The following is a 23,463-nucleotide window of genomic DNA, read 5'->3' as shown; positions in this document are numbered from 1 at the left end:
ATAGCCAAAGAAATCTAAAGTGACACAGATGCGTTCCAGGTCTTATAACAGTGAATGAGAAACGGACTGTTAACCTAAACCAAGTGAATTAGTGTAGCTTTATTGGTTCCCAAAACAATAGTGCAACGTGAGGGCCATGCCGAAAGTGTTTCTGGATACTGTCACGCTTTTCGTCTTGGTCCAGTTTACTCCCTTTTGAGGACACTGGTTATAACAGAGAGGGAGATGAGTCAAAATATTTTGTCTTCATTGAGTTTGTACTTGTGGCGCTTATATTCTCTCTCATAGGCTTGGATTTCCTGTGGCGTCATGTGTGTCTGGTAGTTATTTGTGCTTGTCTAATAAAACACAATGAACCGTTGAAGAGAGGCACTGAATATTTAGTTATTTTTATGCTGTCTGTCATGGTAAAACATTATTTCATTCATGGTAGGAAATGGCTGAGAAGGTGCATTTACGTGTCTCAAATCAAGGTTTGAATTGAAAATGGTGTTTTTGTGAGTGCATGCGTGCGTACGTACATGGTAGATCATTGCTGAATGAAACACCAGGTGGAGCTGCAGCTTCTCGGTGTGAGGCTGTCTGCTGTGTGTGTGTGTGTGTGTGCGCGCATGTATCTGTGTTTTCTGTTGGTGTGTGCATCAGCCACCTACCCAGTGAATCTCCCCAAATGTGCAGCCATTTAAATTTGAGGAACCGAGCCATTTCAAAAATACCCATCGCCTTAAAATTGTCTTCTCATGCAGGAGACTGAAAAGACATGGCCCTGTCATTTGATTCGTTGTTTCTCGTGGCTTAGTTTGTTTGGTAATTGTTGTGTGTCAAATTTGATGAAAATGTTATTATTTGACTGGATATAGGAGCCCCTTTTGTGCAGCAATAAAGATTCATCCTCTGTGAAGAATTAAACTTGTAGAGGCTATTTGCATATGCAAAAAAAGCGTGCTTTGGTTGATGGCAAGGATTCCTCCGTCGTGTTATGAGCATTTATTTATAAGCCTTGGTCGTCGTGGCTTGGTGTGGAAAAAGGTTTACGTAGATAGCAAGTCACATCCATCATCCATTATTTTTTCTTTTGAAAGATATACCCGTAGTTGTAATCCTCAAAGGTAATCCCATGTCCCCTGTGTACAGCGATCTCACAAATCCTCATCCAGCCGAGGTCTACGCAGACTTTTTGCATGTTGATAGTTTGAAGTTTAGAAAATAAATCACGTTTCCGTTCACAGCCATCTCCACACGTAGAGGAGCCTGTGTGGCCTTGTCAACATCCTGGGATGATTATCAAACATTTATGGGGAAGGCATTTGTTTTGTTGTTTTGCTATTTCACAGTGATACTGCAGCTACTGTTGCTGCAAGACCTTGAGCACTAGCTGGGAATAGAATAGCAATTGTGTTCTGGCACGGCGTGCAGAATGAAACCTTGGAACAAAGTTTTCACGGCTCTTTTCTTTGAAAGTGGTGGCATCCTCCCATAGACCCTATGATGAAATATCGACACCGTCTACGCTCAGAATTCTAAATTTAGGTTGATTGTGTTCTGATTCAGACTTGATTTCCTGCAGTGTGAGACACAAGGATTTCACAGCCACTGTTGCCTTCTTTCCGTTAACGCTTGCTGCTGTGCATCAGACCAGAGCCATTTATAGCTGTGTGTGTGTGTATATTGTGTGTGCGCACCAGCCCACTGTGTCCGATGCTGTTAACATGTTTCTGTTCACAGCAGCGTGTGTGCTGCTGGTGTGCATTAATGTGCCCCTGGTCTCATAATTAAATAACAGCAGATAAAATGATGAGTATTGTAATTGCTTCTCATTATCTGGTAAATGCCTGTGACACAAACACTAGTGTGTGTGCGTGTATGTGTGGGTGGGGGCTAAGTGTGTGTGTCTACTCATAGGTGTCTGCGTGCCAGTATGTATGAAATTACATGAAGTACACAGCTCCTTCATTCATTCCCTCTCTCTCAGTCCCCCTCTCTCTCCTTTTGTCTCCCGATCTCTCACCCCCCCCCCCCCCCCCCCGTCCTACCGCCCTCCCTCTCTCCCTCTCACTCTGTCTGTCTTGTCTTGTCTTGTGGCCTTAATGGCACATTTGCCTTTTAAAATGGCAAACGAGCCGAATCTCCATCGAACACATTTAACACCCAATTTAATAACAAATGGCTTTTGCTGCGTTAATCAACGATGTGCGATGGCTAGTTAAGTCTCCTCATGTTGGCTCAAAATGGAAGCAGACGGCTCCCTAGCCACTGTTCCTATCCCAGCTCTATCACTCCCTGACCGTCCTTTCTATCCCTGCTCTGATGCCCCCCCGAGTCCCTGACCATCCTTTTCTATCCCAGCTCTTATCACTCCATGAACCATCTTTTCTCATGCTCCCTGACCGTCCTCTTTTCTATCTCTGGTGCTCGTGATCTGTGGGCTCTAATATCAAAAAGAGAAGCGCTGCTAATGAAAAAGTGTGAAGAGACCCACAACCTCAAACACTGTTAACCCCTTTCAACCCGGTGTCCTTACTTCAGGCATGTCAGTAAAGGCGAAAATGTGAAAATAGGTGAGCTTCAAGTTCAGTCGCGACGGGTTGTGAGGTTGTACAGTAGATATGGATTGTTCATTTAAGTCAGTATGTACAAATTGAAGCAACTGGGACCATAAGGGTCCATTTGTACACTCAGAGTTAAATCAACACTGAGGATTGGTGTATGCCTTGTCTCGTTTGAGGTTAAGTAAGGAGGGTGGTATGGGGGATCTTGTGCAGATTTGTGCAGAAGAATAAGGCACAATGTGTTTGCCCCCGGCGGTGTGTGTCTTTGAATGTGTATAATGTGCGTTTGTGACTCCTACTCCACCACATATCATGTTTGTGCTTAAGCAAGGCTCTTGTGCATTTGCGTGTTGCTGTGTGCGTGTGTGTGTGCGCTTAATGTCAAATGTTTGAGATGTGAGCGTTATGCACTACATTAGCCCGCAATTGTGCATTACTTCCAAGCAGTAGTAGTGTGTGTCGTCTTGTGTGGGAGAGAGTGCTGCCTGCTGGGGTCTTTGTTTCGGCTCAAAGATTTATAGCCTGCCGTCCTGCTGCTCTGGCTCTATAGTGCGGTAATTCTGCATGGAATTTTGTTCACTTTGGCTTGAGCATGCCAGCATGGTGCATGCACAGGCTTACAAACAGCCACTGAAGGTTATATCTGAGCATTTGGAGTGGAGTCTCTTCAGTAGTGAAAGACTTGAGATTGCGGCATTTATACCGCCACTGTGTAATGGACACTTTTTCATTGTGAAACTTGTTGGTAGGATTGAGAGGTTTGTTATTGTGGGCTAATCCCCTCTCTCGTGGAATTGAGCTTCACAACAAAGATAATCTGGTAGTTTTTGACAAGAGTGGACATCAGCGAAAAGGGCTATGTCCTGTTTTATCCCACTGATTACGGTACATTGTTGCTTTCAGTACACTTGTATGTAAGCTTCCTTTGAATGTAACGTACATTATGTATATTGCCAAACCAGATATTGGAAATTCTGCCGCAAAAGGAAGAATAATCTGTAATCACTTTTCATATCCTACTCCAGAGTCATTAAGGGGGAAATGTCTAACCATTGCATTAAAGCCTAACATCATTAGCTATATACCATAGTGCCTATTTGAGCTATAGGATCATTAGCCTGTTCCTTCCTCATCCTCAGTACAACACTTGATACTGCCCTCCTCTCGTCTATGAAGCTTAGCACACCCTAGAGCTCCCTAACAAGAGGCGCGAGTGGAAAGCCTCTGACGACCCATACTAAGCAGAGCTCCAACCCGTGCCCCTTACTCTTATCCCCCTCGTCTCCTCGCACCCCTAATCTCCCCAGTGGCCCACACGCCTCTGCATTGCTCTCTGCCCCGGTCCCAGGCGCGGCACACATTGTTCCACATTAGTCACCGGTGTCTTGGCAAAGCCTTTTGGGACGCATTAGTGACCCTGCCACTTCTGTCTGGCACTCCATCACAGGAACTTAAAACATTAGTGAGAGGTAATGCTCTTTTATTGCCACCACTGTAATAACTTATTTTAATTGGAAATTATTTTTTGGGGTTGGAGATGTGTATTTTTTGTGACAAGACCTTAGCTCTTAGCACATTCTGCGTTGTCCATCCAAATCTTGCCTCCCATCCATCTGCTCTCATACCAAAGCAGATGTGATTTAAAGCTATTGGCGGCTGCAACAGGCAGCGCCATTGAGGAGTAGCCGTTTGAGCTAATCATTCATGTCGATCGGTGGGTAATCTGAACATGAGCGTATTCGCTTAGAGGGCAGGGCATGATGATTCATGACCTCAGACCACCCCGGTCACATGGAGAGACCATCATGCAGAGCATACTGTGTGAATATGTGGACAATACAACAAGGATACCAGGACCTAATGTGACATGCTCCACATACTGTACTTGTTATTTACCTATGCATATTTTGGTGCGCAAATGCACACACAGTTAAACAGCCCATGCACACGCTTGAAGGGTTTCCCCAATAGGGAGACCTGTTAACAGCAGTAGTGCAAGGTGAATGCTAAGCGTGCCACCTTTATTCATTATCTCTTCCTATCTCTGCAGATTTGCATATTTGCAATCTACCCCCGCTCACTTATGGAGGTTTTCTATTCTGTTACCGTGTGCCTTACTTGCCTCCTTGGAATTTGAACAAAAGTGTGCGTTCACGTATTTTCAAGTGGCTCACTCGTGCGTGGTGCCCCGGGGGGAGAGGGCATTCCCGACTGAAGTAGCCACGGTCGTCATGGTAGTTGTGGTCGTCATAGAGCATTGCCTTCCAGTGGTTCGTCTTCTCTGAAACGCGTGGAAGTTTGTTTCAGGGAGATTCTGCCTCTGTTCCTAACAGGCACTCAAATCGTCTATGTTGTGCACGTGTACACATGCATTCACACACTCTTATAAATATTCCACTTTCTCCCTCTAATCTCACATGTGAGATAAAAGAATTAGAGCTGCAACTATCAATTATTTTCTTTTCTTCAAAATTTTAAAAAATACAATACCTGTTATATATCAGAGAATTGCTGTAAAAACCTTTCAATTAGTGATGTTTAATAATCGAATAACTGTTGCAGCCCAACTGGACTTTATTGTCCATTTATGCTATTTAAAGACCTGTACAGTACCCACAACATAGGATGTATTTTTATGTTTGTATTGCATAAAAGACTATTGCATGTGTATATATTCAATTGAATGTTATCTGTAGACATAAATTGTAATCAAGCCTAGATATTAATAATTGGACACACAAAATAAATCCTCCTATGTTTAATAATTGACTGTCCAACTCAATTCCTCTTGTGCACAAAGCTGAAGTGACAAACGGCTGAAAAGTTTTGTTTCTCCAGAAGACCTTGATCATACAGTAGGATGGAAGACTGTCAATGATGTGAACTAAATAATATCACATCACACACATATGGCCAAAAATATGGCATCAATTGTTTTGAAATCGATTATTTTTTATAATCTAGTAAATCGATTACTGTTGCAGCCCTTTAGTGAGATAAAATATAGTGATTTATTTCTTCCCCTAGAGGGGATTTTGTGTGTGTGGTGTGTTATCTGAAAGTACATGGCTTGCATTGTGATTTATTACACCATCTGGTTGGTCTGTGTAGCGTATGGCATTACCCAGGTTCTAATTACCTGTAATGTTCCAGTTCTCATAGTTTCTGCCGTCACGGCTGTCTCATACGTCCTTGGGCTCCATTGATTCCCGTACACAGAGCCGCACACACACTCAAAACAGATCACTGCATTGACACCAGAGTTGGAAACAAATCGGCCAAGTTCAATACATATTTTCCATTCTCCCTCCCGAGTACTGCAGTGGTCAACATGCCTTAAAGTTCAAACGAGCAAGACGCAACACCCCATGTGCACCTGGCAGAGGAGGTGACTTCTTTCATGTACATCACATGTGAATCAACCCTGACCTTTTTTTTCTTTAAACCTGAAGATGCTCAGAGAATTGTAATAGGGCTCTGAGAAGAGAGGTCCGGTAATGGGCCATCCATGTTGCATGTAAGTCTATGCCTTATGCATCCTAATAGAGGGAATTGAATTACCTTAACCCCCATTTTTGAAATTCTCTGAGAAACACACACACACGCACACACACGCGCGGTTCCCTCCCCCACTCAATTTGACATAACCAACCTTTAATCTTTTCATTAATTTTCTCTCTCACACACACGCACACAATCATTGAGTCTCGCATATAAGACTTGAGGCTATTCTAATTGATATACACATTTTATTGTTCAAATGTCCCCTATTGCACAGTACATCTAGAGTTTATTCATATATTTATAAAAGCTTTTGTGTTTTTTGTTTTGTTTTTGCCATTTTGTCCATACAGAAAGAGGCTTACTGACACTACCCTGAAATCAATGTGAACAAATACATCAAAAGGGACATTTTCATAACCCCCCAAACAACTCCAAAAGGTGGAAAGAGTAGCAGTTACCTCCATCATAAAAGTATTAGTAAATCAGCTCAACCTTCTCCATTAATTGTTAGTTGCTTTCACCTTCTGAGGATTTCATCACAAAAGACTTGATCATTTATTATTTTATTATAAAAAATATCATTTATCCTTTTTAATTTTCCATTTAACTATGTATCTCTCGGGTTGGAAATTTGGCTTTGTAGTAGCAGATGTAGACTTGAATAGAAACACGTCCTCGACATGGTGCTGAAAGTAGTAGCAGGTGTATTCTTGAATAGAAATGTGTTAATTATTGGCAGTCTCTTGCCTCTGTGTGTCCTTGCAGATGAGTTCATATTGAACACGTGGTTTACTGTAAATAGATACATTTGATAATGAGAAGTTGTTATTTCTGCTTGGGTGTGTGTTGTATGGAGTGTGTGATTGTGACGACGGGCAGCTCAACATAGCTGCTGGTGCCGCGTTGCTGGGGAAACGCACTCCTTGACGGTGGCCCAGAGGCCGTAAAAACGACTGCCCCTGAAGATTATCGATTGGATGCAGTGGCCGACAGTTCCTCCAGAATGGCTTCCCAGCATTGAGAGCTCCTGCAGGCTCTGTGCTTCGCGACACCACTCAACAAACTGACCAGTCCAGAAATAGTTACTGTCAGTCCATTGCTGCAGGAAGGTGAATCAATCAAATGGAAAAAGCACTGGGTTTGTCCAGAAGATGGTCATGTTTGACTCATCTCTCCCAACGAGTCCAGCAGTCAAAGGAAATGAATTAAAACATGTCTTGCCGGTTCCTCGCAGGCTACACTGTCCATGCTTACCCCCAGGGGAGTGAGACCTGGCTGGGGCCTCATCAGGTCTGGGCCAGTCTCTCCGGCTTTGGACTTCCTGGTTCCAGCATAGCTCTGTTCCTGGTGGGACTTCTAACCCTCTGTTATCTCCCTGGCTCATGGCTGTGACATGACGATATGGCTTCCTCATTTGCATTCTTGGCCAACGTGTCCAATTTTCTCCTCTCTTTGGGGAAGGTGACCATGTCTCACTTTCTCCCAGCAAACCTTGACTTTTAGCAACCTTCCTTACCCACTGCTTAATCCAGCAAAAGCCTATTTTCCAGTTGGTTGTCTCGGCTACAGTCTCGATGACACTCTAGTTTGGCTTTCACAGGGTGGTGTAGATGTAAACAAAGACGATGACGAAGAGGTTGAGGAATGTGCCAATGATGCCTAGCATGGCCAAGATAGACTCCTCTTGCTCCTCCTTGCCCTCCAGTTCCCGCACCTCCTCAATAGTGATGACCGTCGTGCCCATGGTCCTGATGTTGAGCTGACCCGGCAATGATGGCATTTATCTGTGGGGGGGGGGTGGGAAAAACAGGAATTAAAGACACCATGTTGGAAGGATGGTATTCATTCATAAAAAAGGAAAGACCGACTACAGAAACCTGCAATGAAGACCTGTAAGAATATGCATTATGTGGTTTGAATTTCGATGTTGCTTCTGAAGCTCCACTGCTATTCTGCGGTCCCTGCCTTGCTGCTTGTCTACCTGTGTTTTTACAATGACAGCCAAACAGTCCATGGCTCAGTCAGCCATGCAAGCATAATTCTCCTCCAGAAGAGGAAATCAATGGCAAATTGAAGAAAACAATAGCCATGCAATAGAGATTGATCTATGAACGGCAGTGTTTATGACCTGCCATGAACTACTGTAGCTGGAGCTGTGCATGCATGACCCCCCCCCCCCCCCCCCCCACCACCATCACCAACAACAATAGCAAGCTAGGAGGCAGATCCTTTTATGAATTACCTGCAATGAAAGTGTTAAACTGCAACAGTGTACAATAACATTGGCATTGTCAAAATAAGCATGAGTTAATGCTCCCATTTATAGTCTCTGCTCGCCCTCCTTTTCCGCCAGAAAGCAGTTAATGACCCCCCACACATACACACCCCACCTCCTGAGCTTCTAGAACATGTAAGTAGTTGTCCTCAACATAATGTGTGCTGTCCCCATGGAGCAGTCCTTGGGAGCTACTGACAGGGGTCTAGAAACGGTGTCAGCTCACCAGGGAAATACATAAGCCACAATGTAAACAGCCAGAGCTCAGATAGGAATGCGGAGCTAAAAGACCTGACCATTGTCAACACCACCTACAATCACCTCCCCTGTAATCCTCTCCAGTCTCAGATATAGACAGGTCATACTCATTAAAATGAAAATAATAGCTGTTGTGAGAAAAATGCGATCGTAAAAATGAAAAGTGTCTTACCCTAAGGCGTATAAGGTGCAGAGCAGCATCATCCAGCATTCTTTTTTGGGTCCGAGAAGCATGGCCTCGTAGTGGAAGGTAGGGGGTTTCTGGCTGCATCCAGGGGGGAAGGGGGAAAGAGGCTGAACGTGCTGCCGACGTCTCGCTGCCTGCGAGCGAGGGAAGGCAGCCAGGGGAAGAGAGAAAGAGACTCTCCCGACTGCCCCTCTGTGCTCAGCAACAGCGTACGCAGACACCTTTTCCAGCGAAAATCATCTAAGAAGAATTCTCCTCTTCCTCAGTCAGTGCTTTGCGCCACCTGTCAGGTTCGGACACCCCCCCCTTCCCCCCTCAGAAGAGTCGTGTTGTTTTCCGCTGCCGTCTTATCCCCAGTTTTGCTTCACTCTAGCTGAAGTGTTAGCAGCCTCCATTCAAGGAGTGAGGAGAAACCCTCTCCCCTTTGCTCCCCCCCCTCCCCACTGCTCTCCCCATTCTCCCTCCCTACTTTCTCTCTCTTTTTTTCCTCTCTCTGCTTTCCACAAACTCTTCCTCCCCTCCCCTCCTCCTGGCTCTTTGACCCTCTTATTTGCTCAAAGAGAGATCAGCTATAATCAAATATAGCTATATACACACACCCCAGTTGCCCTGTCTCTCTTTCACTTTCCTCTCCTTTGCCTTGTTTTCCTCTGCTTGGTGAACAGTGCAATTAGTGCCTCTCAGTGATGCCTGTCACCAGCTGCTGAACCTCACCGCTTACAGCCGCGCATGGATAAACTCTCAGGGATCCGATGAGCGCTCGCAGCAGCTCTCGCCGCTTGTACCAAAAAGAAAAGGGCTCCGTTGTGCTCAGGAAGAATACGCAGATCTCTAGGAGAGAGCAAGTCAGACCCACCGGCAGGTGATATTCCACAGAGGCAGCAGTAAAATCCGAGGGAGCGCAAAAAAATGATTATGTAGAGAGCGACGTGAGTCGGAACACCAGGCGTCCGTCGCTGTGTCCACGCGAGCCTGCAGCCGCTGGCAGCCGTGTCGTGGCGGTCCCCAGCGCAAACTAGTTGCTGTGGGAGAACTACTGTGCATTGCATAACCAAGTGGCGCGATCTCGAGAGCGAGGGAGGCCGTTGTTCCGATAGCCGTGGCAATGGCAGAAGGAGCGCTAGAATGAGCGAGAGAGAGCGAGAGAAGGGAGAGTGGGAGGGAAAGGGACGGAGGAGGGGAGGGGGGAAATGACAGTGCTCACGCTTGCTGCCGTCTCCTCCTCCTCCTCCTCCTCCCGCTGCTGTGGGGGGCTGGTTCGGTACACACACAGTTGCCACCGTTATCGCTGCTGACCCCCCCACCCCCTACCCCCAATGAGAAAAATAAACAAAAGGGAAGATACGAAGGAGGAGGGAAATAACACGCTCAAATGAGAGAATAGATGGAAGACGAGCAAAAGGAAAAGAATAGACCCTCATACAGCTCCACATTAAAATACTCAGCCTAGCCCTTTGTCAGGCACCACTATGCTTGCAGACCTGTGAAGAGGTTTGGAGGAGGGAACGCAGACAGACAGGAGGTGGCTCAGAGATGAGGGATGGTGGGAAGGGGCGGTGGGATGAGAGCATCGTCAGTGACTGACTCACTGGCCCTGTGCATGTGAATAGGTAGGCTCGACATCATCTACCCTACCCCTACCCTGCCCTCCCATCTTTTTCCTCCCCGGAGGCAGATCAATTATTTATTGTTTCAATGTTGCAGTTATCTTGACCTCGGGGGTAATAGAGTGCCGCGGCTGAATCGCAGGAGGTCAATAAACCAGGGATGCTGCAACGATCAGCTGCCCCTCCGTCCTTCCATCCACCAGACCCCTTCCTCTCTCCCTAGGGGACTGTCTGTTCCTTTTGGAACAAGTTACCAAGGGAATAGCACCCGAGTAGCCGGCTCCGCTGTTGATTTGCCTTCATTTGCAATGTCATTGTGCCATCACTGGCAATCAAGCCCTTGGAGGAACAGCATAGGCTAGTGCTTAAAGGACCATACCAGTGGTCTGCCATGTCCAAGCTCATTGACTTCTGACTCATGGTACGCTTGACATTACTGCTGACCTCCAAAGCATGCCATTGCAGATTTTATTTCCGAGTGAGCCATTGGATTCGGTTCACTTGAAACTTGCTTGAGATGCAACAACACATTAAACATAACTCTGGTCATTTTTTGTCAGTTATGTTATCATTGTGTTTTAATGCATTTTGTTAATGCATTATACATTTTATCCATTTGTGTGGTGCTGAAACAGTTTGTCCAAACATCATCACCAATGATATGTTTACTCACTGTAAGCTATTGAAATATGTCTGCAAATTTTTTTTTTAAATTGAACTGCCGTTGTCATAAAAACCTGTTGGTTATCTTTAAAGCTACAATCCATAGGTTTCATGGCTCTCCCGATCAACTGGTAGTGTAATTGCAATGATGTCCGAACTACAATTAAGGTTGCAGCACACCTGGTGACCAATCCAGTGTGTCGCCAGCTTCAAATAACTTTATTGACATTGTCAACTAGTAGGTGTCCTACCTGACACCAGGCTCAAAATGTCTCAATGGAAAAGTAGGGAGACCAGCTCCCGCCACTGCAGATGTGCTAGGTATATTAACATTCTTTACCATACAGATGGTGATAACGTTTTATTCATTCAAATAAGTCCCGGAAACTGCCAAACTTCTAACAATCCGCGTTGGCTTGAGCCCCCACGTAGGGTATATTGTTTTAAAATATTTTCACAATTTTATGACAAATTAAATGTCGCTGTTGCACATTCATTCACCATTATTTGTTAGTTTGGTATCAATTCAAACCATATATAATTTTTCCATATAGATGTATTTTGAGCGTAGTTAAAGTCTCAAAGTGTCTGAAACGCATGCCTCCCAAGCTGTAGTTCCAGAAATGTTTGGTCAAAGCGACAACGTGTTCAATGATCCTACCAGTTCATGCTTTTGATACCATGTGTACTCTGTACTACGTTTTGCTCAGCCTACAACTGGCGACTACAGTATGTGCAGGTCAAAGCAAACATGTCAGAGTCTCAACATTCCAGAGAGCTGTTTCCACTGTCCACTTAACCCCTGAGGGGATGAGCAAGACCGTGGCATGGGCCAGGCGTGGCGTTGAGTCAGAGCATTAGCCACTCACTCCGCCCTCTCACGTTGAAGGCCTGCGCCTGTGTTGTACTGTCGGTAATGGAGCAGATGCCATCCCCCATGGCGTCAACCGGCCCACACAACGTTTCTACAGTTCGCCCCTCGAGTTGGGACTCGATGCTAACCAGGTTATGTCTCGGGGGCTCATTTTTATTGACCGCTTCTGGTAAACAAATAAGTGCATGCAGGGTTTTATGAATACCCATTTAATGTCATTATCCTGTCTCAACACGTTTGTTGTGACTGCATTGAGGGAGATCCTATGTGTCATTACCTGGACATTAAAGGACGACTTCACCCATTTTCAACCTACAGTATGTTCATTTAATTGGTCCACACTAATTCTCATGATAATGAGGTAAAACAAATGCTCTGTCTCAGAGGAGAGCTGTGGACATTTATTTTTATTGACGAGAGAATAATATCTTCCATTATAGCATGCTAACTTTCCAGGAATGGAAAGCCTGCAGTTTCGATTAGCTTGGATTCCCCATCGATGATGTCCCTGGTAGGCGTGTTTCTGAACTGTCCACAGCCCTCCTCTGACACACAGACCGAGTAGACAAAAATGGTACCATGTTATCATAACCATTAGTGAAGACCAATTATATGAACATGAAATGGGTGAAATCCTTTAACATACTGCTAGAATGCTCACACTAAAATGTGAATTGGACGAAAAGGTGGTGGTGTTTTTTTAAGCGATCTTCTTTATTGATGGTCAGTCACATCATTTAGTTGAATTTCTTTTCATGGAAAATGACCTTAAACTCTGGCAATAGTAATGCTATTCAAACCTATTGTGATACCTCCAACCTAAATGTGTGTGTTTTGGGGGTTGTTCTGAGGCATCCCAGAGAGACGGGAAAGAGTGAGAGTGTCAGGGAGTGACATGCAGTAAAGGTCTGCAGACCCTGGAAATCGAACAGGGGACTCGTTGTCACTCATCAGAGCCGGTGAGGTACCTGCCGTAAACAATATCAGTGTTTTACTGCCTCTGTTAGAAATATTAATCCATGTATCCAGCCAATTAACTTTATTTATTTAAACTTTAATACATTTTAACATATGAGGACCTGTGCTTATCATAATTATAAATACATTATAAAAACGTATTTATTACTCTTATTTATTATGAGGTTTTTGATCGTTACACATTGAACATTGGTAAGATATAATTGCTTAAACAATTGTCACCTCAGTGACGAGGATCACAACACCTATCTTCATTAGTGCACAGACCCCACACCCTCGTACCCTTCTAGACGCCCACACACAGAGGGGACAATCATGATAATGCAAGGGAAATCACCGTGCTAGCCAATTAAGGGCAATTATCGGTGTGCTTATTCTACACTTGCAAGCTTCCACACACCTCAGCTAGCCTTATTATAAATGGAGCATCGTCCCTGGAGTCACATTATGAACTACTGAGAAATCATTATAGTTCCCTGATATTTTGTTTGGCTCAGAATATATGAGGTATTGTGTTTGTGTCTGGGGCAGGGGGGAGGGTATTTATTTAGGTAACACTATTAGCTTCAATCTGATTCTGATTAATGTTTTAAAAAATATATAAAATTGTGGAATGTTAACCCATTAAAAAAGGTATTTTCATATTTTTTTAGCCAGTGCCAGAGATTTTTCATTGAAAAAAAAAAGTACTCGGGAGCCGAGATACAGAATTTTTAAGTTTTAAGTTAACTCATTCAGTGCCAAAAATATTTCTGGCTATATCACCCCTGTGCCAAGGCCAAAAATACATTGTAAAAAAAAAGTGCTTTGGAGCCGAGATACAGCCTTTTCAGTAAGAAGTTAAACAAGAAGTGAATGGAGCAGCAAATCTTCAAATCATCATATCTTGGGTTCTGAATTTTTTGAGTTTTTTTTTTTTTTTTTTTTTTTTCATGACGTCTCAGACGTCATTGGCACTCTGGGCTTATGAAAAACGTTACGTCTGCGACGTCATTGGCACTGAATGAGTTAACAAGGAAGTGGATAGGTGTCTAGATCTTTGAAAAATCATATCTCCTTTCTCCTGTCTTTGGGTCAAATTGGAAAAAAATATAAATAAAAAAAATTATATGTTTTTTTTTATTTTTTATTTTCACGTAGATCTACGCGATTGGCAGTGAATCAGTTAATGTTAGGAGTGTAATTTTTGTTCACCTTCAGATGTGTCATTTACTGTTTCCGTGGCCCTCTATTCGCACGGCTGTTTTACGTTTTTCTTTGCCGGTGCTACTGTAGGCTTTGTCACAAAGGAGGAAATGCAAAGTAGCATTTGACTGAACCTTATCCTCCAAACTATGTCTACAATACCGTTTGCTTATAGAAAATGTTTTTATATTTATCCCCACACTTACAATTTTGTTAACAACAAAAGAGGGACATTTTCACAGACATATGAAGTCGGATCGCCGCCTCCTATTCTGGAATCTTTTATTTGTCTGTATAACTTTGCTCAATGTGTAAGACGACAGCAAACGACAGAGTTGTGTGGAGATTTTTGAATGACCAAGCTCGATGACATAGCGAAGGTTACATTCTGTTGTAGGTTTTAAATTTTTATATCATCATCTCTATCCTGCTTGTTACCTGTTGCTTACAAGTAATTTAATCTATACGGTCATTAGTCCATTTCAGCATTTTTTACCATGCCTGGGGAAAAAAAAGAGTGGCTCTCTATCCATGCTATCACAATCTAGAATTCCTCAATTAAACTTTTGTGTTAAAAGTTTCCAGCTGCAATATACTACTTGTTTTGGAAAGTATTTTATAGAATCCACAGTCCATTGTACTCTTTCAGGCCATTAGCTCATTCTCTCTCGACAGCAGTGTGTTGTCCTTTTCCTCTTGGTACTCACCCTAGTTTTTGCCCAGCTCTCCCTTCTGTTGTTATTATGCCCCGCTCTCACTCTGGGTCTCCTGTGCCTTTTGCCAACCTCTCCTCCATTGCGCTTTCTCTTTCATTCTTTACTTGTTAACCCCCAGTTCCCTCCCCACCTTCCCCCTTGTGATACCTCTAACCTAAATTTGCGGATGTGTGTTTGTGTGGGTTGCTCTGAGGCATCCCCGAACACAACGAGGACTTCTTTCTTCTTTCTGTCACCAAACTCATCACAGCCCTGCTTCCCCTTGGACCAGCCTGAAGAGAACAACAGTGGAAGACGGGGGACACTTTCAAAGAGATAGAGGAATGGGGGGTGTCCAGACAGAGGAAGACTTTAAACTAGGGAAGAGGGCAAAATAAATTAGGTCAGAGAGTTGCACATTTATTATTCCCCCCCCTTGAAATTACCGTCATTTTTTAACACGTTTCTTGATTTCTAATGCCCTCCTCTTTGATCAAAATGGCCTCACTTAAAATCAGTTTTGTTTACTTCCTTCTTACTTCAGAGCAAGCCTCTTGTTCTCTCACTGGCACTGTCCGTACTAATTAATGGCATGGGGTCTACACCTTTCAACTCTTGCCCTTTTTAAATCCCACATTTCTTCCATGTGTGGAAGCATAGATGACCCTCTTGTCTTTCTCTCCCAGGAAAATACCAAACGTCAGTCCCGGATCTGTCGGCTTTAATTATGAGAGGTTTTCCTGCTCCACAAGGGGATGGCAGGGTGGTGCTAAATTGGATGAGGGATAAAATAGGAGCCAGGGAATTGGTAACAGGTTTTGGGGGTTAATTAGACTGGTGCTTTTACAGGAATCTATAATTTTACTGTTTGAATAGCATTGCTATTGCCAGAGTTTGAGGTACTTTTCCATGAAAAGAAATTCAACTTATCATCCAGCCTCAGTCCAAATGCCAGTGCAGATGGCGGTAGCGTTATTTACAGGTGAAAATGCATATTGCCATTATGATGTAATGAAATGTCTGAAATGTTTTGGAAGCAGTTGGATTCGTGTCAATATGCCCAGTGTCCTCTACCCTGCCTGATAAGGTCGATTTCAAAGTTTACCCGCCAAGCTAACTAATTGGCTTTTAGCCCGTGTTTACGATTTATATCTCCCTCAACCTAAAGAATAAATTAAGTCATCATAAATAAATTGATATAGGGATTATTGAATTAAGCAGTCATTACCATACTAATAAACCTAGCCTCATGAATAGTGCTGGAGAAAATAGCCGGAAGAATAATGGGACTTTTGGGAGCAAGAGGTGAATAAGTTTTTCCTTTCCTTTTTTTCCCCCCTCATGCCGCGTGGCCATCTGAAGGTTTTATTACCTCTCCCAACATGGAAAAATTATGCCCCTCTGGCTGCAGACATTACCACAATCAAACCCTGGTTGCATAAGCCGGTAACCTCCCTTGGCTGTCTGTGAATGCTGATGTGTGGTGGAAAAGGGTCTATTCTCCCACCCATGACATGCATGCAAGTCATTATCAAGTTGTTTATGCCATGCCAGCGCTATTTCTTCATGCACACATACTAAGCTATTCACATGTACACTAGTGCACTTGCATTTGTGTGCGCCTATATATATATATATATATATATATATGCGCTATATGGATTTATTTATCACCCAGACATTTGTTGTTGGATAACGAGCGCAGTAATTTGTTTATCACATTACCCTTATTTAATCACCAACAATGAGAAAATATATTGTTAAATATATTAACATTACTGTCAACGAGGAACTGCCCCTGCAGGGGACATGGTATACCTGCTGGGATTACCGGATAGTTTGGGAAGGGAATTAGCTAAGAACATGGCAGGTACTGTTGGTGTGCTTTGCCCTCTATTGGAACACAGACATTCTGTGAACTGTCGAATGTCACTTGCTGTTTTCCATTATGTGTTTTGGTTCCTTACTTCCGCAGTGAGGTAACTCATGGTGACGGTTCGCCGCACGGTGGCACTTGTAGCTTTTAGCTTCATTGAGTGTTCGCAGTATGTTTTCATCATCACTAACTTCACGTCTTTCTGTTGATGAAGTGAAAATGGAAGCATGTGCTGGATGCACCACAACCACAACCTCTACCTTGGACTCCCAACACACTAAAGCATCACTATCCACTGATATGATGACACACTGTGACAGTGACGGCCTATTTGGTTCTCACTTAATTCATTAAGACCTGAGGCCTATCGACAAATGCCTTCCAAATCAGTAGTTCTCACACTTTCAAGATCTTAAAAAAATGTTTAAAAAATCCAGATGTACAAGCTCGCAGCGCGACACGAAGTGAAGCGCTGGTAGCTTGTACATCTGCTATTTTTGAATAGCCAACACAAAAATCTAAAATGACACTTTGCTTTCCTCGTTTTAATGGGTTAATAACCAGAGAAATAGAGGTTTGCTCCAATTGCTTTACTGGTCCAGTTTTAACACGTCGTATAGAAAATAAAAATAATAATAATAATAATAATTTTTTCAATTTTTAAGAAAAAATATTTTCGTCTTTCCGTCATTGGCCATGATAGCCATAGAGCCATCGGACGGGAATTCCCGTTTTTGGCAGTTAAAGAGTTAAGACCTGGGACGCATCTGTGTGACTTAAGATTTCTTTGGCTATTCAAAAATAGCAGATATACAAGCTCATAGCGCGGCACCGAGTGCCGCGCTGTGAGCTTGTAGATCTGCTATTTTTGAAATGTTTTTCATTTTTTTCCAAAAACTGTTAGGATTTAGATTTTTTTTAAAGAATCGCCTCAGTTCTTAATGGGTTAATCAATTTATAAAATGGTGCTGTTGTAGCTTGTGCCTACCTCCACTGTTCTCTGCTGGGGCACAGCGGCAGCAGCAGAAGTGTCAGGGTGGACACTGGACAGCTGTCACTCAAACTGTCAACCCCTGGAGAAGGAAGGGAGGGGGAAGGACAGGCAGCGATGACCCACACAAGAGAGCCCCTTATCCTTCTGTTTCTGTGTATTATGTGCAGGGGGGGGGGAAATGTCTGTCTCTTCCATAAGCTGTTCATTCCTATCTATCTTATCTCTCTGAATCATCGTTTGGATACCTTTTATTCACCAACGGAGGAATCTTAAGAACAGCTATCAGTGAAAACATATAATAATTCAAAGTGTAGCCAAATCTAAAAAGCAAAGATTTGAAAATGGAATTGAATGGAAAGCTTTTGTAGGGATAGGTTGAGTAGAATTCGTGTGTGTGTGTGTGTGTGTGTGTGTGTGTTGAGGAGTTCCTCCTCCTCCGTCCGCGTCTCAATATCAGACTTTGCCTTCCACCAGCTATTATAAAAAAATATATTATTTATCTTTTTACCCTTTTTTTTCTCCCCAATTTGGTTAATTCCTCCCCACACACATAGTTCTGTGTGTCTGTGTTGTCTGTGTGTGTTGTCTGTGTGTCTGTGTTGTCACTGCTGTTGTATCCTACTGGCTCACCTACCAGTGAGGAGTCCCCACCTACTCCTCCCGTCCAACACTCCCTGCTGACGGGTGACGTCCCAGACCGCAGTAGTAGTAGTACGTGAAGTGACAAATATCACCCTCCCCTCCCGTCAGTTGTGTTTGTATAGACACTTGACATAGCCGTATGCACCGCGGTGGATTCGAACCGGTACACTCTGTGGTAGTGTGCACGTACTTTACCCCTGCGCCACCCAAACGACAGGCGTATTTCATTTTCATTCCTTTAACATATTTATCTATATACCGTAACTTTCGCACTATAAGCCGCACCTGAATATAAGCCGCAGCAGCTAAATTGAATGATTTGTACATATATAAGCCGCACTGGACTATAAGCCGCGGGTGTAAAATCCATAGATTTAGGAGGTCCCCTAGTGGCCGTTAGCTGTAAAAATCCATAGATAAGCCGCACCGTTATATAAGCCGCAGGGTCGAAATATGGGAAAAAAGTCGCGGCTTATAGTCCGAAATTTACGGTACCTGTTTTTATTTTTCATCGTCAAGAATCTGTGTTAATTAGAACTACCATTTGTATAGCAAGGCATCTAAAAATAGAGGTGTGTGTGTGTTCGAGGCTAATCTCACAACCACTGGACCATCAGTGCCAAACTTCTTTAGCACACTGCCAGTAAGCCTAAGGAAGTAACTTGCCTGACAAATTTTTATTTTTATTTGTATTTTGTTTAGTGTATGAGACGGTGAGAGAGTGATTTCCTTTCACCGAGCAATGAACATTTTCACAGCCATGGAATCACAGCACATACTGTAGGCTTCCCTCAGCGCTGCAATTCTTTTCTCATCCACTTAACCCACAGTAGATTGTTCTGGACTGTTCTAGACTGTTTAGTTTTAGTCATGCTACTGTCATATTGGGATGTTAGAGATGAATTACATGGGATTACACTGGATTATGTGAATATTTTTAAGTGGCTTGTGCCAAAATAATTAGCGATATTTTGATGGTTAGCGAAGTTAATTTATTTTAAGAGATTACATTTTCTAAACCTTTTGACAGATGGCCAAATAATCCTCAAATCCAGACAATATTCCGGCTATTTTCAGCGCGCGACACCATCGTACAACAAAGTATAAATCAGTCTTTACAGTGACTCATCAGAATTCCTGTTTTCATAATGTTTTGGCAACATGAAAACAGGCCAACAAGGCTAAAAACTTTATAGCCTTGATGGCATCAAGGCTATAAAAGTTTTTAGCCTTGCCGTACTGGTTACAGGGACTCCAAAGAAAATAACTGAATGAATGGGAAGTTCCATCTACTCGTACTTGTCAGAAGTGTTTTAGCAGACTATGTTGAAGGTCCATTAAACTTGAACCACCCTACAGGGCAAAGCGGAAGCCCTCGTGCATGTGTGCATGTCTGTGTCTGTGAGGGAAATGGAAGAGGGTATGTCATGATAGAGTATTACACAACCTGGATAAATGCTGCATACCCATGAAATCAGAATAAGATCTGGAATGAAGAATACTCTCTCAAAGATGTTTTCTGGGTACGATAATAGATTTTCTCTTTCTCGTTTCTTTTCATTCAAAGTCCTTCAATATACCGTATGCTGAACAGGATGTAAACAAATCAAGCAATGCATTTTTAGCAATAGTCCTCTGCCCATTTTATAACCAAAAACCCTGTGTTGTATTGTATGCAGCAAGCACAGTCCATGGCTACTACCCTTATGCGTCTTCGGGGGTGCTAAAACTGTAGTTGATCATCTCAAAAGACAAACACTGAAATGTGTGGTCTTTTTTGGAGCATGAAACAAACATGCACCTTTTCTCTGTTATTGCGCAATACTACTTCTCTGCCGTCGTGCAGGTATGTATGTCGCCACAAAACTCTTTTAAAATAAAAGCATTTGACTCAACACAAAAATAAAAGGATATCGACTTAAAGCAGTATGTTTCACATTAAGGCCACAATAACAAAGTCTGTTCACCCAGAATATATAATATTTTTTTGCAAAACGTGTTTGGGTTCTTTACAACCACAATATGCAACTTTTGACCCTGAATCCTGAATATATTTGATGGTCCGTTACCCTTCCAGGATGGAATGACAATTCAGAGGATTGTTTATGGAATACTTGGCTGTTGAGGCAGAGAGCATGGAGGCAATAAGGGATGGACATTTTGTCATCACTTCTCTCCAAGATGGATTATTTCCATGATTTAATGGGTCCAATCAATTAATCAAGTACACTTTGCACTAGCTAATATGCTGTAAACGCTGTTATTGGGCTGTCAAACATAGGCAGGGTTTCCTGCAGGACAAACCGTAGCCTGGTGGGGTGCATGTGGGGGGTGCACACGCTCTCGCACTGGGGCTGCACGATATGGACTAAGTTTCATACCATTTTATTTTATTATAGTGCCAAATCAAAACGAGTTGTCTCAAAGACTATACAGTATAGAGCAGAAACATCACATTTTCTCGATCTGAGCAAGCATTTTTGCGACGGTGGCAACGGAAAACTTCTCAAACCTCAATTCCCATCCCTATTCATTGGAGCGCCTGGCCAAACTTGGAGGCACTGCTGCCGATTAATGAATTCGGGCCTCTTAGGTTGTGAGCGAGTGTTCTACCTGTACACCACCTGGATGCACTGTTGGAGTAGTTAAATCAATTTTGATTTTGTCTCAAGAAGTGGTGGCAGGTTCCATATGTTAGAATGGCCTGCCAATGCTGATGAATGGAACGTAGGATGTAAAACAGACAACGTAAGACCAGTGTTGAAATATGCATACTATGCGATGCGCATATTATACGATGCTATGCGATGCTCATATTATTATGCGATGCGCATATTATACGATGCTATGCGATGCTCATATTATTATGCGATGCTATGCGATATTATGCGCGTAATCGCATATTATGCGCATGATCGCATAATCGCGTTTTTCCGGAGGGTCTAATAACTCCTTTCAGTACGTTGTGTGCATAGAGAGGGATCTGCGGCCGACAGGGGTAAATAAGTCTGCCTGCCTGCAGATGGATATTAATTGTTTGTGTTCGTCCAAAACACATTTTATCATCACCAGATGCCTAGTCTTGCCTCCTCATAGACACCTCTCTCGTACCCCTTAGATTCATCTATCATGGGAACGGGCACATGATGTTAAGGAGGGCAATGCGAGAATGACTCTCCAATGCCTATGCTGTCAATTTGTACATTTGTTTTGCAGAAAATTTACTCATATTCCAGTGGAAAAGGCATTCATTACTCTTGCCATATATTCATCCTTTGATTCTTTAGTGTTTTAATCACCGATGCTTTCGAGTCAGGTTAAAATTTAGCAGTCCAGATGTTCCATATACAGTGCATACAACATGAATACAGATCGGGAGGAAGGGGTTCTATGTTCCTTCTTGCCTCTAATTTGCACAATAATGGCACTATCAGCCTGACGTGGCAATACACTGTACCTGTGTTCTTGGATGATTAACATCCCAATTCTAAACGCATCCCAATTCTCTCCACTCTATTTCGGTGATGCAATTTATTCTGTGCAAGCTGTGGCTACGTGGGTGGACGGGGAAACATTAAAGCCCAACACCTTTATTTCAAGGACCCTTTAACACCAGCGAGACTGAGTCATGATCACCACCCCTTAAGTCTGGAGGCCGCTTTAACTATTAATCAGACCGTGCATCCACCACCAATGTAGACTGGGCAAAAAGTGTAACATAGTGGTTAAGTTGTCGGTTTTCGCTTTGTGTCCCAAGTGAGATTTGCAGAGGATATACTCAAAAGTAGCACCAATTTGGCAAAGGCATCAGCAGCTTCTTTCTTGACCTTTCTTTTGACATTACACATTATTTTCTCTTAGATGAGGAGGAGGAGTATTTCTCTTATGTCAGACAACCACTGTCCCGCATTAGCTCATGGTAGAATGAATGTTGTTATACAGTCCAGTGGCCTTCCCTTGTCATCTGTGGCATTCAGCACCGTCCTGTTATAAAATTTGTTATCTCTCATTTTCTTTGTACGGGGTGGGCTGGAATATCTTTTTAGATCTGCTATCCACACGTCTTTCTTTTTCAATAGAGTCTCCTCCTCCTGTGGCTTTTACGCTGTCTTAAGATTCTAAATGAAATGATGGCACAGGGGAGCGGTGGTTGAAGGTGGACAGGGAGGACTGTCTGAGGGATAATGTGGTGGAAGGCAAAGTCTGACATTGAGACGCTGCTGCTGCGGAGGAGGAACTCTTAAACACACACACACACACACACACACACACACACACACCAACATCCTACCACCGCACACATTAGCGGTCAGTGACACACGGCTCACATCAATCATGGCTTTTACAGCAGACCCTCATGGTAATTACATAGATGTATTTGGTAGTGGAAGGATTGGGATTCCGTGCCAGGCACTCTCCAAGTAAAGGATTGGAGAGCAGATTGAAGCCCCAAAGAGGTCAATGTTGTTGGGATGCTGGGAAGGGGACGTTCGAGAGCTAGCTGGGAATTTCAATATAAATGTAAAATAGTCCAGGAGTCACAGACAGAAGGGGCTGCACTATCCATTTTGAGGCTGGTGCTCATACGCAGGCACATGGGTGCACTCAAATCCATAGAGACACGCGCGCGCACACGCTGGACAGCCTTTCTCAGGAAATTATATAGCTTATGGTACATATTCGGTCTGTCAAAGTCTGGCTTGACAGACCCCGTACCTGGCAGCACTCTCCCTATTTTTAACCCTTTCTCCCACTGTGCTCCCGCTTGGTGATTTCTCTCCAGTTAATTTTCCTATTTCATGCGCAAAACATGTGCAAATAGCCCTGCCTGGTGTCACTGCACTTGCTCAAACTACTCTGTTTGCTCCTGGAAATTGAAAATGGATGAAACCGTTCCCAAGAAATTCTTCTTCTTCTTCTTTCTAAAACTTAATACCATCCATATTCTAACTGCTATCCACGCATACGCACGCAGACGTACACACACAAACGCAATGTTGACACTTATATATTTTTTGTGATGTAAATATTAGATGTTGACATTTGATAACTTTTTGGTACATTTTGTATGCTATGAGCTATGAATTTAAGACTAATTAAACTTTCACATCCTTGTTTTTGTTATTTTAATCTATAGTGTAGTGTTATAATGGGGGCGGGGGCGTTGACGGTAGAC

General features: G+C 43.2%; 1 protein-coding gene across 11 annotated transcripts in view; it reads left to right on the top strand.

Moving 5' to 3' along the window:
• The window catches only part of birc6 (baculoviral IAP repeat containing 6), a 150,424-nt gene that overhangs the window by 87,770 nt on the left and 39,191 nt on the right, over positions 1-23,463 (top strand). The gene's annotated exons all lie outside the window — the stretch shown is intronic.

The sequence above is a fragment of the Gymnoscopelus braueri genome, assembly GCF_963280865.1.
Source record: "Gymnoscopelus braueri genome assembly, chromosome: 14".
In the NCBI taxonomy this organism is placed as follows: domain Eukaryota; kingdom Metazoa; phylum Chordata; class Actinopteri; order Myctophiformes; family Myctophidae; genus Gymnoscopelus; species Gymnoscopelus braueri.
The sequence above is the reverse complement of the archived record's forward strand: the minus strand, read 5'-3'. Positions and strand labels throughout refer to the sequence as shown.